The sequence below is a fragment of the Nesoenas mayeri genome, assembly GCF_963082525.1.
Source record: "Nesoenas mayeri genome assembly, chromosome: 11".
Taxonomy (NCBI): Eukaryota; Metazoa; Chordata; class Aves; order Columbiformes; family Columbidae; genus Nesoenas; species Nesoenas mayeri.
This window is the reverse complement of record NC_137563.1, coordinates 7,130,069-7,143,743: the sequence shown is the minus strand read 5'-3', so window position 1 is coordinate 7,143,743 and position 13,675 is coordinate 7,130,069.

The following is a 13,675-nucleotide window of genomic DNA, read 5'->3' as shown; positions in this document are numbered from 1 at the left end:
TATTATGCTATTTGGAGACTTGCCACAAACCCACTTCCACCCAACCTGTATTATGCTGTGAACCTTGGAGGCATTTTAAACACCTCGTGTAAAATTCATGAACGTGAAAAGGAGCCTGTCTGTATTTCCAACATCTTGAAGGGCTGGGGAGCCTGTCTGAAACCCAGCTCAGGCCAGGGCTGATCCCCAGCAGCCACTATATCTCAATCCAGCATCCAAGCCCCTACTCAAGCCCAGATGATTACCATGCTCTATATGCACCTTCCTTCTAATGAATATAGGCTTACGGACATCTCATGCATTATTTACCAAGGTGTGCTTATTATGATTGCAATGATTTAAGGCAGTTTGTTACAGGCACAGCTCTGAGTGATCACGATCAATAGAAGAAACAAGAACAAGCCAATCTGCATGGAACAACAGTCCTGGTCCTTAAGGGCTGTGCTTCCTTGATTAACCCTTCCCAGCCTAGCAGCAAAAGAGGCTTGCACTTGTCTGATAGACACAAATAGTTGGTCACCCTCCCTCTTACCCTCCCCACCACAGTCTAGGGTGAAGCGGCACTTTGAGGGGTCATGCAGCTCCTCTAGCTGTTTCTTGGGGCAGGATCCCACATGCTGGCACAGCGTTTCTCATGGTATTTAATAAGTACCTTGGATGTGGCCATAACCTACTCATCACCATATGGCATGCCTCCACCTCCAGGCCCTATATACAAACCTCCATTTCCTTTCCCAGATGCAGATTTAGAAACCTTTGCCGCTAGCTGTGGAGATCACAGGTTCAACCCCTGAGGATGACAATGGTAGCAAATATGAAGTAATTATTGGAAACAAGTAGCTGGACACTGATCCTTCCCACATGAAAGGCAGTCAGAGCTTCTTCAGTGTGAACTGGGAACAGGAGGGGAGAGGGATGTGCAGCAGCTTTGCCATTATCTAGGTTTAAATACAGGAAGGTCCCCATTCTTCACACTTGATACCTCCTAGCAGAAGGAATTCTGGTTCAGCATTTGCTCTGTGCACCCTGGGAGCTGGACCAGATCTCTGAACCAGTCAGGATGACACAGTGTTACTGCTGCAATGTCCCACCACAGTGGTGTGAGGTCTCAAATGCCAGAAACTTCACCCCGCACCATGGGAAATGGACACCTAGAACCTCCTCTGGACAGGGTAGCCCAAAGAACATAGTTTTAAGGGCAACCAGTAAATGCTGCTTTAGACAAAAAACTCCCCAAACTCCTCACATAAGTGAGTCTAGACAAGTATTTCCCCACTGAGAACACACCTGATATCAGCTTGGTGCCTCAATTCTACATGGGAACTTTGGATCAGACTTGGCACACAGGAAATATATTCATTATTTCAAAGGGGAAGCAAACAGGATGTCTGGACAAAGCACCAAATAAAAGGCTAATGACACAAATGGATATTTAATACAATCACTTCCTCTGATTATCCTATAAGGAAACACTTCAAATACTGTCCATTTTGTACATCCTGCATCACTGTAACATGCTTCAGAGTCTGGGAGTGAATTTTCCACACCGTGCACTGGTAAGGTGAGGCTGTGCTCTTACCTGCCAGCTGCACACAGGATGGTACAACACAAATACAACCTACCCAAGCTGCTGGGGGTCCTGGGATGCTCTGCCAAGCAACAGGATGGCAGCCCAAGCGGAACAGAGATACATTTTCCCACCTGCTCTATCCCCATCATAGCCAGCAAAGCATCAGGGGCTGGGGATAACACCAGCACTGGGACATCATCACTTGAGCTCAGCCCCCAGACTCAATCTCTCTAGGACCAGCCCATACCCTGAGCCATCCCCCGGGCATTTCTGTGCTGGGGGGTCACTGAACAGACAGAGTTTAACCAAAAACCCTGTTTAGATTAAACCAAGACAGGGTTTCATTATCACAGCACTTGCTCCACATGCTGCTGCTGTTCTCTCTGGAGAAAACTGAAGGCTTTTGCTTTATAGCAACTTGGGGCGGCGGAGAAGAGAAAAGAACAAAATAGTTCCATTAAAAAAAGTAAAAATTGTTTCCAGAGTCACTGTGACCTGATGATTACTTCAGGTTAAACTAAATCCAACCCAACATAATTGGCCAAGAGGCCAGAGACAGTAATATATAGGAGAATTAAGATTAGATTCCTTTCTGCTGGAGAGAAAAGCCTGAAAAAACTTCTCCCCAGAAATGACTTTTGATTTCTCTTTGATTTTTGATGTGAAAAATTCAAGTGAGAACTGAGCTCTATATGGTTACTGAATAGCAAAATAATGACACCATTAGGAACACAAAGCTGAATGATTGAGGAAAGTTCCTTTCTAGTTTAAACTCGTAGGTTTTGTTAACAGTTATTTCATTCCAGTGCCTAGCCAGCACTTTGTTTAAAAGAGGTCTTTGTTAATATTTTGATTAAGTTAATAAACATTATTTGGCAAACCTGCCTCTACATAGCCAAGGAAGACCTCCTAGCAAAATCATAAGAGAATGTTTGACAGTCCTAAAAATTCTAAGATAAGGAAATACAAAGAAAAACAAATTGCTCGACCTGAGCAGTCTTTAACCAGAGCAGCAAAATTAAATACATAAATAAAATGAACACTAATTAAACAACAAATTTCATTACAGGCTGTTTTCAGGAAACTGTTCTTCCAATAAAGGAGATCTATAGTCCAGGGAGGAGGAGGAGTATTTTCTAATGCCTTAAAAATAAATAAATAAAACAAAACTCTTATTTAATAGCATCCTTGGGATAAAACTTGTTTTCCTGATGCAATAAAGATAGTTTTGACCATTACAGCCATTGCTGCTACTAATCAGACTCTGATATCTTTGGACATGGTGTGAACTATACTTATTTCTGTATCACTGATACAACAGCAGTTTTCTACCCATCTTGAGTTGATCCTAATCTCAAGGGAAAGAGGTTTGTTCTATCCCATCTTTGCTGTACAGCTGCTTTAGGAAAGAAGCCAGTCAGTGTTCCATTCCAGGCCAAGAAAAATAATTTTTAGGGATGAGATAAGACAGAATCTGATCCCATGTTTACAGCTCCCATTGCAACCAAGGCCAAGCTAACAGACCTGTGGGAAAAGCTCATTGTCTTACAGAGCATAGGTGTTCCTGAGAAGACAACTTGCCCCAAAGGGCCAACGTTCCTCCCTAACTCCTTTCCTGGAGCCACACAAGGGATTAACTGGTCTCATTATTTGAAAGCTCAAAGCTCCCTATTGATTCCCACCTAGTGCTGACACTAAGAAATTATAATTAGTTGCAGTCAGATTTGCACACAGGAGCAAGCCTGCTAGCAGCAATCTTTAAAAGAGAGAGAGGGGAAGCCTACAGTCCTATTACCTGCTCAAGTAAACCAGCACAAGTAGAAAATAAAATCAAGATGCAAAACCAGAAAACCACCTTCATTCAGATTCAAGGTCACCTCCTTCTTCTCCCACAAAAGCCCCAACCTCCATCACCTCCTCCAGCCTGGGAAATAAACTCATCTTCCTTCACAAATGACCCATTTCAACAGGCAGCAGCTGATGCTCAGCCACTTATTAGCATCCACCTCCAGCTGCTGGCTGCTTGCACAGCAGAGGAGGTTAAGTGTCACTAGAGCTTAGCAGCAAGATTGGACCTGCCCTTCTCCAGCTGCATCCGTTGTGCTCTTGGGGCTAGGCCAGGCTCAAGACAGAGGATCTGACAGGGTGGAAAAGGAAATTCTGTGCATTCCTCATCCGTAGCCTACATGCCAAGTGAAATGCAGCGATGAGCAAGCCAGACTGGAGCGCTTGTCTGAGGCTTCGTTTTAGCTGCAGAAATTGCAATGTGTTTAAAGCGAAGTTATTGAGTTGGATCCAGGGAAACCAGGCTGCTGGGGTTATGAAATCATTTGCCTTTCAGTGCTAGAACAACAGGTGAAATGTTAGGAGGAGCATAAATTCTGGGTTACACCTTCCAAAGACTGAATTCTGGCTGAGGAAAAGCACCTGCCCTGAAATGTTCTGAGCATGTGATTTTAATTTTCTTTGACCTTTTTGTGTCTCTCCAGGCACAAAAATATCCTCCTCAGAAAAAATTCTGCCTGGAAATGATGGTCCTTTTCCCCCAAGTCCTTTTAAAAGGAAGAAAATTACTTGTCTTCCAGAAATATGCTGCTGTGAACAAGCAATGTATGAACTGCTTGTTCAGAGAAAAGAACATGTTCTGCAGGGAGCATTCTCTCCATGCTCATCCATGCTTATACCAGCTATACTGTAGCAAACACTAATGAAATTACAACACAACTGCAGGAAAACCCAACATAAATGCAATGTGACCTTGATAATTAAGAGCTGAAAAAATCAGCTTTTGGTTCCCTGCTCCCTCCTGTCAGTGCATTACTAATGTTGTAAATGGAAATCTCCCACGAGCAGAGTCATGGCTGCTAATCACAGCATCCTGACAAACACCGATGTGAGTAGCTTCCCTTCATTGCCCCATCTGCCTTCAGGGTTTTTTTTGGGGGGGGCTGTACTCCATCCCCACAATAACACCAGCTCCATTTTATCCCCTTAAACCCTGTGCAGTTTGCTGGGGTGCACCAGATCCAGGTCACATCTCCCCAAGGACTCTCCACCCCAGGGAATTTTAACTCCTCCAGTGTAGCAGAGGCTCTGTGGGTGTGAAGAGCATGAAAGACACATGAAGTGCATCACTGTTATAAAAAATGCCTGGAGAAGGGTCTGCCCCTTGCCATCGTTGTTCCATCTATGGTTGCTGACTTGGGTGGGACATCAGCTTTGGTCCAGGACAGTTTGGAAAGAGCTCACAGTCAGGTTAGAGTTCAGGCATTTTGGGCAAATCTACCTCTTATTCAGCAACAACATTGAGTTTGGAGGCCTGGCTTTTGAAAACTCAGCTTAAAAACACTAGAGAACCAAACAAGTTTGGGACATGGTGCCAGCGGCAAAGTGAAAGACACTGCTCAGAAGAGTCTTGCAGGAAGCTGGTCGAGCTTTGTTGGCATTGTCCACACAATGTTTTCTTCACCACAAAAACAGTGTTTCTGCCATTGTTACCACTAATTTCACTCCACTGCTTTTAAAACAACTCTTGTGTTTGTATATGTTTCTGGAAAGGGTTTCTAACCCTCCCGTTTGCACCATTCAGTGTGGGACTTGCTTCAGGCCACATGGGAGGTACATGACCCAGATCCACTTGGTGGTCACCTCTAGTCACTGTTAAGTGTCACGTCTGCTTGAAGAAGGTGCAGCCTCTTTGGACACTGGTTCACCCCAGCACTACTGTTATCCAGGAAGGAGAATGAACTTCACAAGGGAAAAGCCAAGAAAAGCGATATATGAGGCACCATTACAAGGGGACTTCTCCAGAGCTCTCTGTACCATATGTATCAAACTAGAAGTAGCATAGCATAAACAATTCCCAAGCAGTTGACTTAAAAACACTTTTGACTCTACATGAGGAATAGTTTCAGGCTGAGGTGACTGAGCTCTAGCAGGTCACGCTTTGGGCATCATCCCCATAAGAGAAATGGGTCACAGATCAGTGGAGAATCCAAGAGTGCAGGAGGTAGGTGGTAGGGATGTCACATTAGACCCTTTTTCCATCAGGGGGCTTAGTTAACAGCTGTATCTGATGCCAGCAGCAATGTACTTCATGTAGTCATACTAGCTAAATGGGTTTTGGTGTTTAAACCTGCTCGTACTGATGCTTCTTTCAGCTGGATATGATGTTCTCAACATCCTTCCAAAACCATCCCACGGTTGTCTCCAGTAAACTGAAGTTGGTCTCCAGCCAGTGCTGATTTCTGCTGCTCAAACTCAAGTTCATGTTCCTCCAGCCTAAATGTCCAACATAAAACTCTGGGATTAATATCAGCAACAACTTTTGTTCCTTGGGCAGAGTGGAAACATCCCCAGGAAGGATAAATGCCTGTGGATGCAGGAAACAGAGACGGTGCAGGGTTTGGTCTTTCATTGAAGGACAAGAGACACAAAGAGCCACAGCTTTTCTTTTGCATTTCTTCCCAGAAAACAGTTGTGACCCAGGATCAAGCCTCGGAGCACATGTGCTGAGGGTAAACAACCGCACTGCTTTTAAAACACTGCAAACAGGGCTACGATGACATGGACCAACTCCATGTGCTAAAAGGGTTTTTCCAACCCTGTGTCCCATGGTCCTGTTCCTTTGACCTTGCCTTTCTGACATTAACACATACCACACATTTTTCAAAAAAAGCAACCAGCAAAATGAGATATTTCACTGCATTTGATCCTCCCTGGGAGAGATGAGAACAAAAACTCCTAATGCACGTTAATCCCATCACCAGGGGCACTGCTGAAAGATGGTTGGTGATTGGGACAGGAGCACTTGCAAGGCGTAGGAAAGCCTGTAGTCTTATCAAGGCTCCCACATCGCACCCGAGCAGTGGCTGCCTATCAGTGATCAGTGAAGCAATTCTCAAATATAATTTGTCCATCAAAAGCCCACAGCAAGGCTCATTCATGACCACAAACCGTGGTTCAGACTCCACGAGCTGCCTGTGTAACGTGTGTCACACTGGACAGGGAGGTGGCCCAGTGGTGTGGGTGGTGGACAGCAAATGCACACTGCCCTATAGGAACCCTTGTGCCTCTGTCTCCAAAAAACCACAGAATAATACAACTTGCATCCGTGGGACCTTCATGAGCCACCTGTTAAGGGGAGAATAAACCCTCTAGCAAATATAATGAAATATTTTTTAGCCCAAATAAACACAGGCTGGAGAAAAGGTGATGCCTTCAATGGGAGAAAGGCAAAGTCAAGCAGCAATTTCCATGCTGGGGCTGGGGCAGGTGGCAGCAGCAGCCGCAGTGGCTGTGTACAGACTTGTCCTCATTTTTGTCCTTTGACCCTCTCCCTGCCCCTAACAGCTGAGCTTTGTTTACTGGCATTTTGGCAGCTCATCTCCTGTTTCCATTCACCCTCAGAGGAGACGGGAGGGAGATCGCGCTGGGCGGTGGGTGCTCCGCACGAAGGGTAACACCACAGGGGAAGGCTGAGCCAATATTTATTGAAGAGGGAAGTGTGGGGACGGCAGCCTGACGAGGGTTTGCTGCTTTGCTTGGTACACAGCACACAGGGAGAGACAGAGCATTGATAACACTCTGAAGTCCCCAGGTTTGCCTCTGATGTCGCACATCTGGGAGGCATTTCTCTGTTGTGACAATTAGACAGACGGTGTCAAAACTAGCCCCTCTCTGCCTTCGAGCTGTGTTTATGCAGCACAGAGATGAGACATTTTCAGAATTCCTCCACTGAGCCTGACCTTGTAAGAGAATAAAGTCCAAAGGACCTGTCCTCCACAGCTGACACTATGGGGACATTGGTGCTCCTGGACAACCATGCCCTATGGGTTAAATTCAAGAGTTTAACATAAGAACAAAGGGGAAATATTGTCCTGCTGACAGTCAACACCACTGAATCCAACTGATCTGAGCCACTTCTGGCTAAAAAGATCAGAGATTAATGATACCTGCTACAGGCAAAAAGGCACATCGCCCATTCTCCTTGATCCCTCTAATAACCCTGCAGTTACTACGGCATGGCTGGTACCCAGGCTATAGCTAATGCTTATTTGTGGGTAAAGTCCTGGGACAGTCCTGAGCCACCCCAGCTATGAACCAGGCCAGTGCTACGCTGTGAATGCCCAAATAAACCCTGCTCTGAGGAGCATTCATCTAGGAATAGCCCTCCCAAGTCCTCGCATTTTCAATCCATAGTGAGAAATGAGCTCTGCTTACCTGCGAGATCATCAGGTTTTAAATTTGGGATGCTTATAGTTACAGAGTTTGGCTTTTCTCTTATTTTTTTCCTTTTTCCTTATGGAATTCATCACTAGCTAGTAAGAATAAAATTCATCTTTGCAACACTGCCAACTGCAAGGCATCAGCCCTTGGTTTGGAGAAATCCCATTAACCATTTTACAAGATAAATGCTGAACCTAATGACAAGCTGCCATATGGTTGTTCAGGATGGATAGACAGACAGACTATATCTCCTTCTAGCCCATGTGTGTTTCAGCCCAGCTGCAGTCAGTCAGCCTGGCTTAGCCGCAGGTATATTTGTCATACAGGGACCTGAAGGATAGCGAAGGGCACAGATTTATCATTAATCCTGTAAGCACAGGTCCAGCCTCCCCACCCTGTGCCTGGGAATTGCCAAATGCTACAAAGAAGGAACTGAGGATTAAAAGGACCCCTCAGATGTGGTGTCCCCCCCTCCATGATGTCCAGCTTTGCTGCTGACCCTAGGGACCGAGTGTTCCCCTGCTCTTTGTCTCTGATATGGGCTTGAGCAGGTGGCGAGGGACCCACTGCACCAGACAGCCGTCCCTGGTGCCCCACAAGCGTCAGGGTGCTGATGAATACCCACCTAATTGGAATTAGAAATTCTCCAGAACACCCCTCCAACTGGAGAAATTAGCTAGTTTATTCCAATAAAGATGCTAATATGGGGGGCTTTGTGAAGGGCGAGAAATTCCCATTATCATTCAGAAGCAATTTGCAGTGGATTTGAAGCTTTTGAAAAGGTGATGTGCTGCTGGCTGGCTTTGTATAATACCCAGCCCCAAAATTCACAGCTGAGCATTCTTCCCTTCCATATGCTTCAGTGGTGCCCAATTTGTATTCCCCTGGTGAGGAGGCGATGGAGCGGAGCAGCGAGCGAGAGTGAACCAGCAGCAACAGTGAGGGGAGGGTGGCTGGTCCCAGGGAGGGGGACACCATAGCCATGCACAGGCTGGGGATGTTGGGCTGGTATCTCTGCTGGGATGGGCAGCACACAGGATGAAATAAGCTGCTTTGGGTGAGAAGGGTCTTCACCCAGCAGTGTCAATTGTTTAATGCTTCTTGAGGGTTTCTATGCCATTTTGCTGGCACTGAACGCCTCCACGCAGCCCCTTTCCTTTTTGGAGCTTCAACCTCCATTGCTCTTTATTGCTATGTCATCAACTCTTGAAGCGATTGAGACTGAAGTTAACACCATCTCTCCAGAATAACACCAAAATCCTTACCTGAGTTTTTCAACTGAATTTAATTCTTCCCCAACTGTCTCTTCAGCTGTAGCCTTCTGAAATGAAGACTATGCAGGCTGGTCTCTTGAGGCATCAAATGGAACTGAATTATCTAGAGAGGCTTAGGTTCTCCAGACCGCTTGGTAGGTGACGTTTTATAGACCTTTTCACCACACTTGCCTCTAAAGCACTAGTATCTGCAGGAAATCTAACCAGCACATTAGGAATTAAGCACTTCTGCAAACTGCAACCTAAATTCACATAAAAACCAAATGTCTCCCCAAGCTACTCTTTGCAGACTGTTGTAGGAGACATGATGAGACAAAAATGTTTCTCTAATCTAACAGCTGCCTGGAAATCGGGGTAGAGCTTTGTACCACAGTGAGGGATTATTTTTGCTGAGGGGGCATCCTCTTGCCACTAACCTTATGTCCTTTGCTCTTCCCATTTTATGATGTAAAGTTGAGAAATGACAGCAGAAGCCATGAGCAGCTGGGGTTGCTCCTCAGAAGCCCAGATGCACTTGACTCCTGTCCATCTCCCAGTCTCTATAGCTTTATCTGTGCAAAGCCTGGCACTGAATTTAATGTTTCCTGTGGATTGCATCACTCCATTGAGTCCATCTGACTGACAGAGGCTGCCCTGCTATAAATGTTATCCTAAGGCCAGGTATTTCAACTCTTGTCTAAATTTAAATGTGGGATGGCCATGCTGAACCCAAGGGATTACTCCCATGCCTGCTGCAAATACCTTGAGGTCAGATGGTTTAGAAGCACAGTCAAGGGAAGAGGAATAGTTCCATCTGCTCAGGATTCTGCCTTTGCCCATGGGCAGTGGCCTCACTCAGGCCACCCCTTGACCAGATCAGAGCCCATAAATGTTCACGTTTAGCCATGACGAGGAGGACTCCTTGGCTGCAGCCACTGTACCCAGAGATGTGAAGCTCAACAGCCTCTTCCACAGTATCTTTGCCAAATCTTTGCACTTTTCACCAGAGACTCTGGCAGACAAGCGATGTGCCCACACGCAGCTTTTCAGCAGTGGTGAACTGCTGGCATGTTCTCTGTTGAACCGAGGCTTAAACATTTTCTCTAGCAATACCTGGGAAGAGAAAGGACTTCTGGTGTTTCTCAATAGCCATGCTGTGCATTTACTACTCAGGCTGTGGTTGAACCGGTATTGGGTTTTGATACTTAAAGCAAACCTTGGTTTAAAAGCAATAGATAGAAAATTATTACTAAATGGCTGCATATGAAGAAAAGGCAGTTTGGTCCCTGGCCAGGGAAGCTGATGCATCTGTGAGATTTAGTCTGAGATTTGGCTGTGCAGCCTGGCTTTCCACGGGTGTCTCGTGTGACCAGAGCGCAGATGAGGATCATACAGAGCAGGAGAGCAGTCTTGGCTGAGCTCAACTTTATGCTCTGAAATAAGCTAAATTCAGCTCTAAAACCCCCCTGAGTAGAGATTACAGAATCTGTTTGCGATCACAAAGCACTAAATTGTAACTGTATGCTTCTTTTCTTATTTGCAATGTTGATACGAATTTTAATGACAATGAGGAAAAAAAGTTTCTGAGACATTTTGGCTAGCTCTGAAGCAATTCTTTGCGTTATCTACCCAGAAAGAATAGTTCTATTAGCACAATAGCGCGCTTTTTTTTAACTTCTTGAAAACTTGAGTGAAGATAGTATTTTATTTTTGGTTTCCAGTTGGCTTCGTTTTCTACATGAGGCTCAGAATTGGGGAGTTGTGCCTTTTCCCTGGTCCTGGATCAGACTGAGGCCATGGTACCTTCCTCCCAAATGCAACAGGGAAAGGAGCAGAAAGGAACCAATTTCAGTGAAATGTCCCAAATAGGTAGGTCAGGCTACCTCCTGAATGGTGCCATTGTGCCTGCCTCCAGAATAAAACAGGCACAGGAGGTGTTTCCACCCAAAGAAAACCAGTTTTGACTGGTGACTTCTGCCCCCTTGCTCAGAATCCATCCTCCCTTTTAGGGCCCCCATAGCTTTCCTTTGTGCCTCTTCTAGGATGAAAAGAGGTAGTCATTGATTGTATTAATAATTCAGAGCTTAATCTCACAGACGGGTGTTCATGGCCTGTGAGGTGGCAATCTTTCATCTCGAGATCAGAATCAGCCAGATCTTTTAGAGGTCAAGGAAGATAGCTGCAGTGTGGAAAACACCTTCAAGATAATAGGTTTAGGCGACTCTTGTGCATGGATGAACATGGCAAATTAAAAGCTGATGTGTCCCAGATATCTATTGCCCCTGCATCTCGAACTGGTGATGCCCACAAACCCTTGAAGATGACTTCCATCAGCTCCACTGAGCTGTGGAGCGATCTCTGCCACATGTCTCAACCCATCAGTGTTCCCCAGGTCACCTGCACCCTTCTCCTCCTCAGGACAGTCACCTGCCTGCTGATGAGGGATGTTGCACTGCCCATGGCCAAGCTCCTCCTTTAACTGCCAACTCCGTCGTGTTGTCTTAATCATTTCTGGAAGGACAAAGTGTACTGGCACTGTTTGCTTTGCTTGGTTCGTGGCCAAGCAGGTCCCTGTGCAGGGAGGGAGGGAAAATTCAGTTTCGGTACAAGTAGGTGAAACCGGTCACAGGCACTAAATTGGGGATTCCCAGCACAAGCAAAGAAAAGGGAGATCCAAATATTCTAGATTTAATTTTCACCTGGATGTACTTTACAGAGCAGGGGAAAAGTTACACTGCTCTTGGAGCATATCTAAAAGGCCATAGTCCATTCTCCATCAAGTCCTTTTCCTCTCTCACAATCCGCAGTTATCTCTGCTGCATCTCCAGCAATGCCCTGCTCACCGGGTGTTGCTTTGGCCCCAGGGGCGAAGCTCCTGCAGAAGGGTGCCCGCAGAGAGGTGCTGTTACACCTCCACCTACGCTCTACACCTCGCTGGGTGTTTATGGAGGAAATGGCAAGGTCAAAGACATGCACCTTGCACTTGGAACTGAAGGTGCCAACTCCTGTTGTGATGCCAAAGATTAACGTCACGCTGATAAGAGACAGGGAAAGTGGCCGGCGGAGACTTCTGAGAGTTCCCGCAAGCGCAGCTCCACTTTGCTGGGAGCCTCCCAGCTCCGGGGCTGCCGGTTCCCAGCAGGAACCAGGCTCAGCACCAATTCGCTGCCGCCGCGATGCTCTGCCACTGTTACCAAGGCACTTCCAGCACCCTGTGCATTAGCATTTCTTCTGTCTTTGTGCTTTGTCTTCTCAGAGAAGCACTTCCACAGTACAACAAAAGACGGTGTGTTTACGACGGTGAGCTCGCCCCACAAACGGTGGTGGCACAGTCCCCAAGTGTTCAGATTAGTAACGCTCCAGTGTACAGTATTTTACAGCCTGGGACTCAAGCCCAACCCATGGTGCACACCTGCAGGAAGGCCTGAGCTTGCAATCACTTTCCCCCCACCTTCCTCTTTGTCTGCTGTGCTCACTTGGGCTTCTCTGAACAAGCAGTTTACTTCTCTCAGGCAGGGTTTGTGCCTGGTTTCCTGCCTGTGCAACATCTCAGGCCTGACAGAAGCAGCTCTGCCTGCCCTATAGTATCCAGACACCACAGTATCCAGAACTGTGGACTGATTTGCAAATAATTATTACGGAAGGAAGCTGTTCCTTCTATAGCTGATAACTTATCTGGTATACATCAGACTTTCCCCAGTCTTTGCTCTGCTCTTGCTTTTGCAATCCATTCCCAAACACGTTGTTCCTTTGTCAGGACTATACACCCGTATTATCCACATTTAAGAAAAAGACCTCTTTGATGGCAGGGTTTCTGTAGCAGGGCTGTTTAGATTTGTTGTGATTAAATCACATCCATTTTCTAATTTGCACCTAACACACACTCAAATCCCTCCTTAAGACTGAGCTGTACAGGCACATTTTGCCTTCGCTGCTGACTTAATCAAGCAGCAGAGAGCCGCTGTGTGCTCTCTGCAATTGTCTCTTGTGCTGGTTAAAAAAAGAAAGGAGAGAAAAAAACACTTTGCAAAGGGCTGCTATTATCCGCACACTACGACGACAGCATATTTAGCACGTTTGTGGCTCTGGGGTTGCAGTAATTAATTGTGTGTCTGACACTCTGGCTGGCACAGCCTTGCACCCACAGCTTTCCCATCACAGTGGCAGAAAAGCAGGCAACCTGGCACCCACGCATGCCAAGATCAGTCCCCGCAGGGGTCTACAGCAGAGGGGTGCTCACCCCCGGCTCACCCCACACTGCCCAGCTCCAGGCAATGCAGGGTGCTGGGGCAGCTGGGGTGGAGGGGGGCTACACCAAGGGTCTGTTAAGGCAGCCTGGGGTCTCCATCCCTCCTCATTGCCTGGGTCCTCTTCCCTCTCCCAACCTCAGTCCTCACTGCAATCCCCAGTCAACAGAAAGATGCTCTCAGCGCCTATACGTGCCCGAGTTGTTGGACAGCGGGTGCTCCCCCGAGACCCCCCTTCACCTCCATACCCTCCCGCTGCAGGTGGAGCATCCCCACCCCTCCGGGAGGAGGTGTACCCTGCAAGCCCCCCTCCATCTCCCCCAGCCCCGGCAGCCTTGCACAGGGAAGGGGGTGCTGGGGTAGAGGGGAGGATTGCA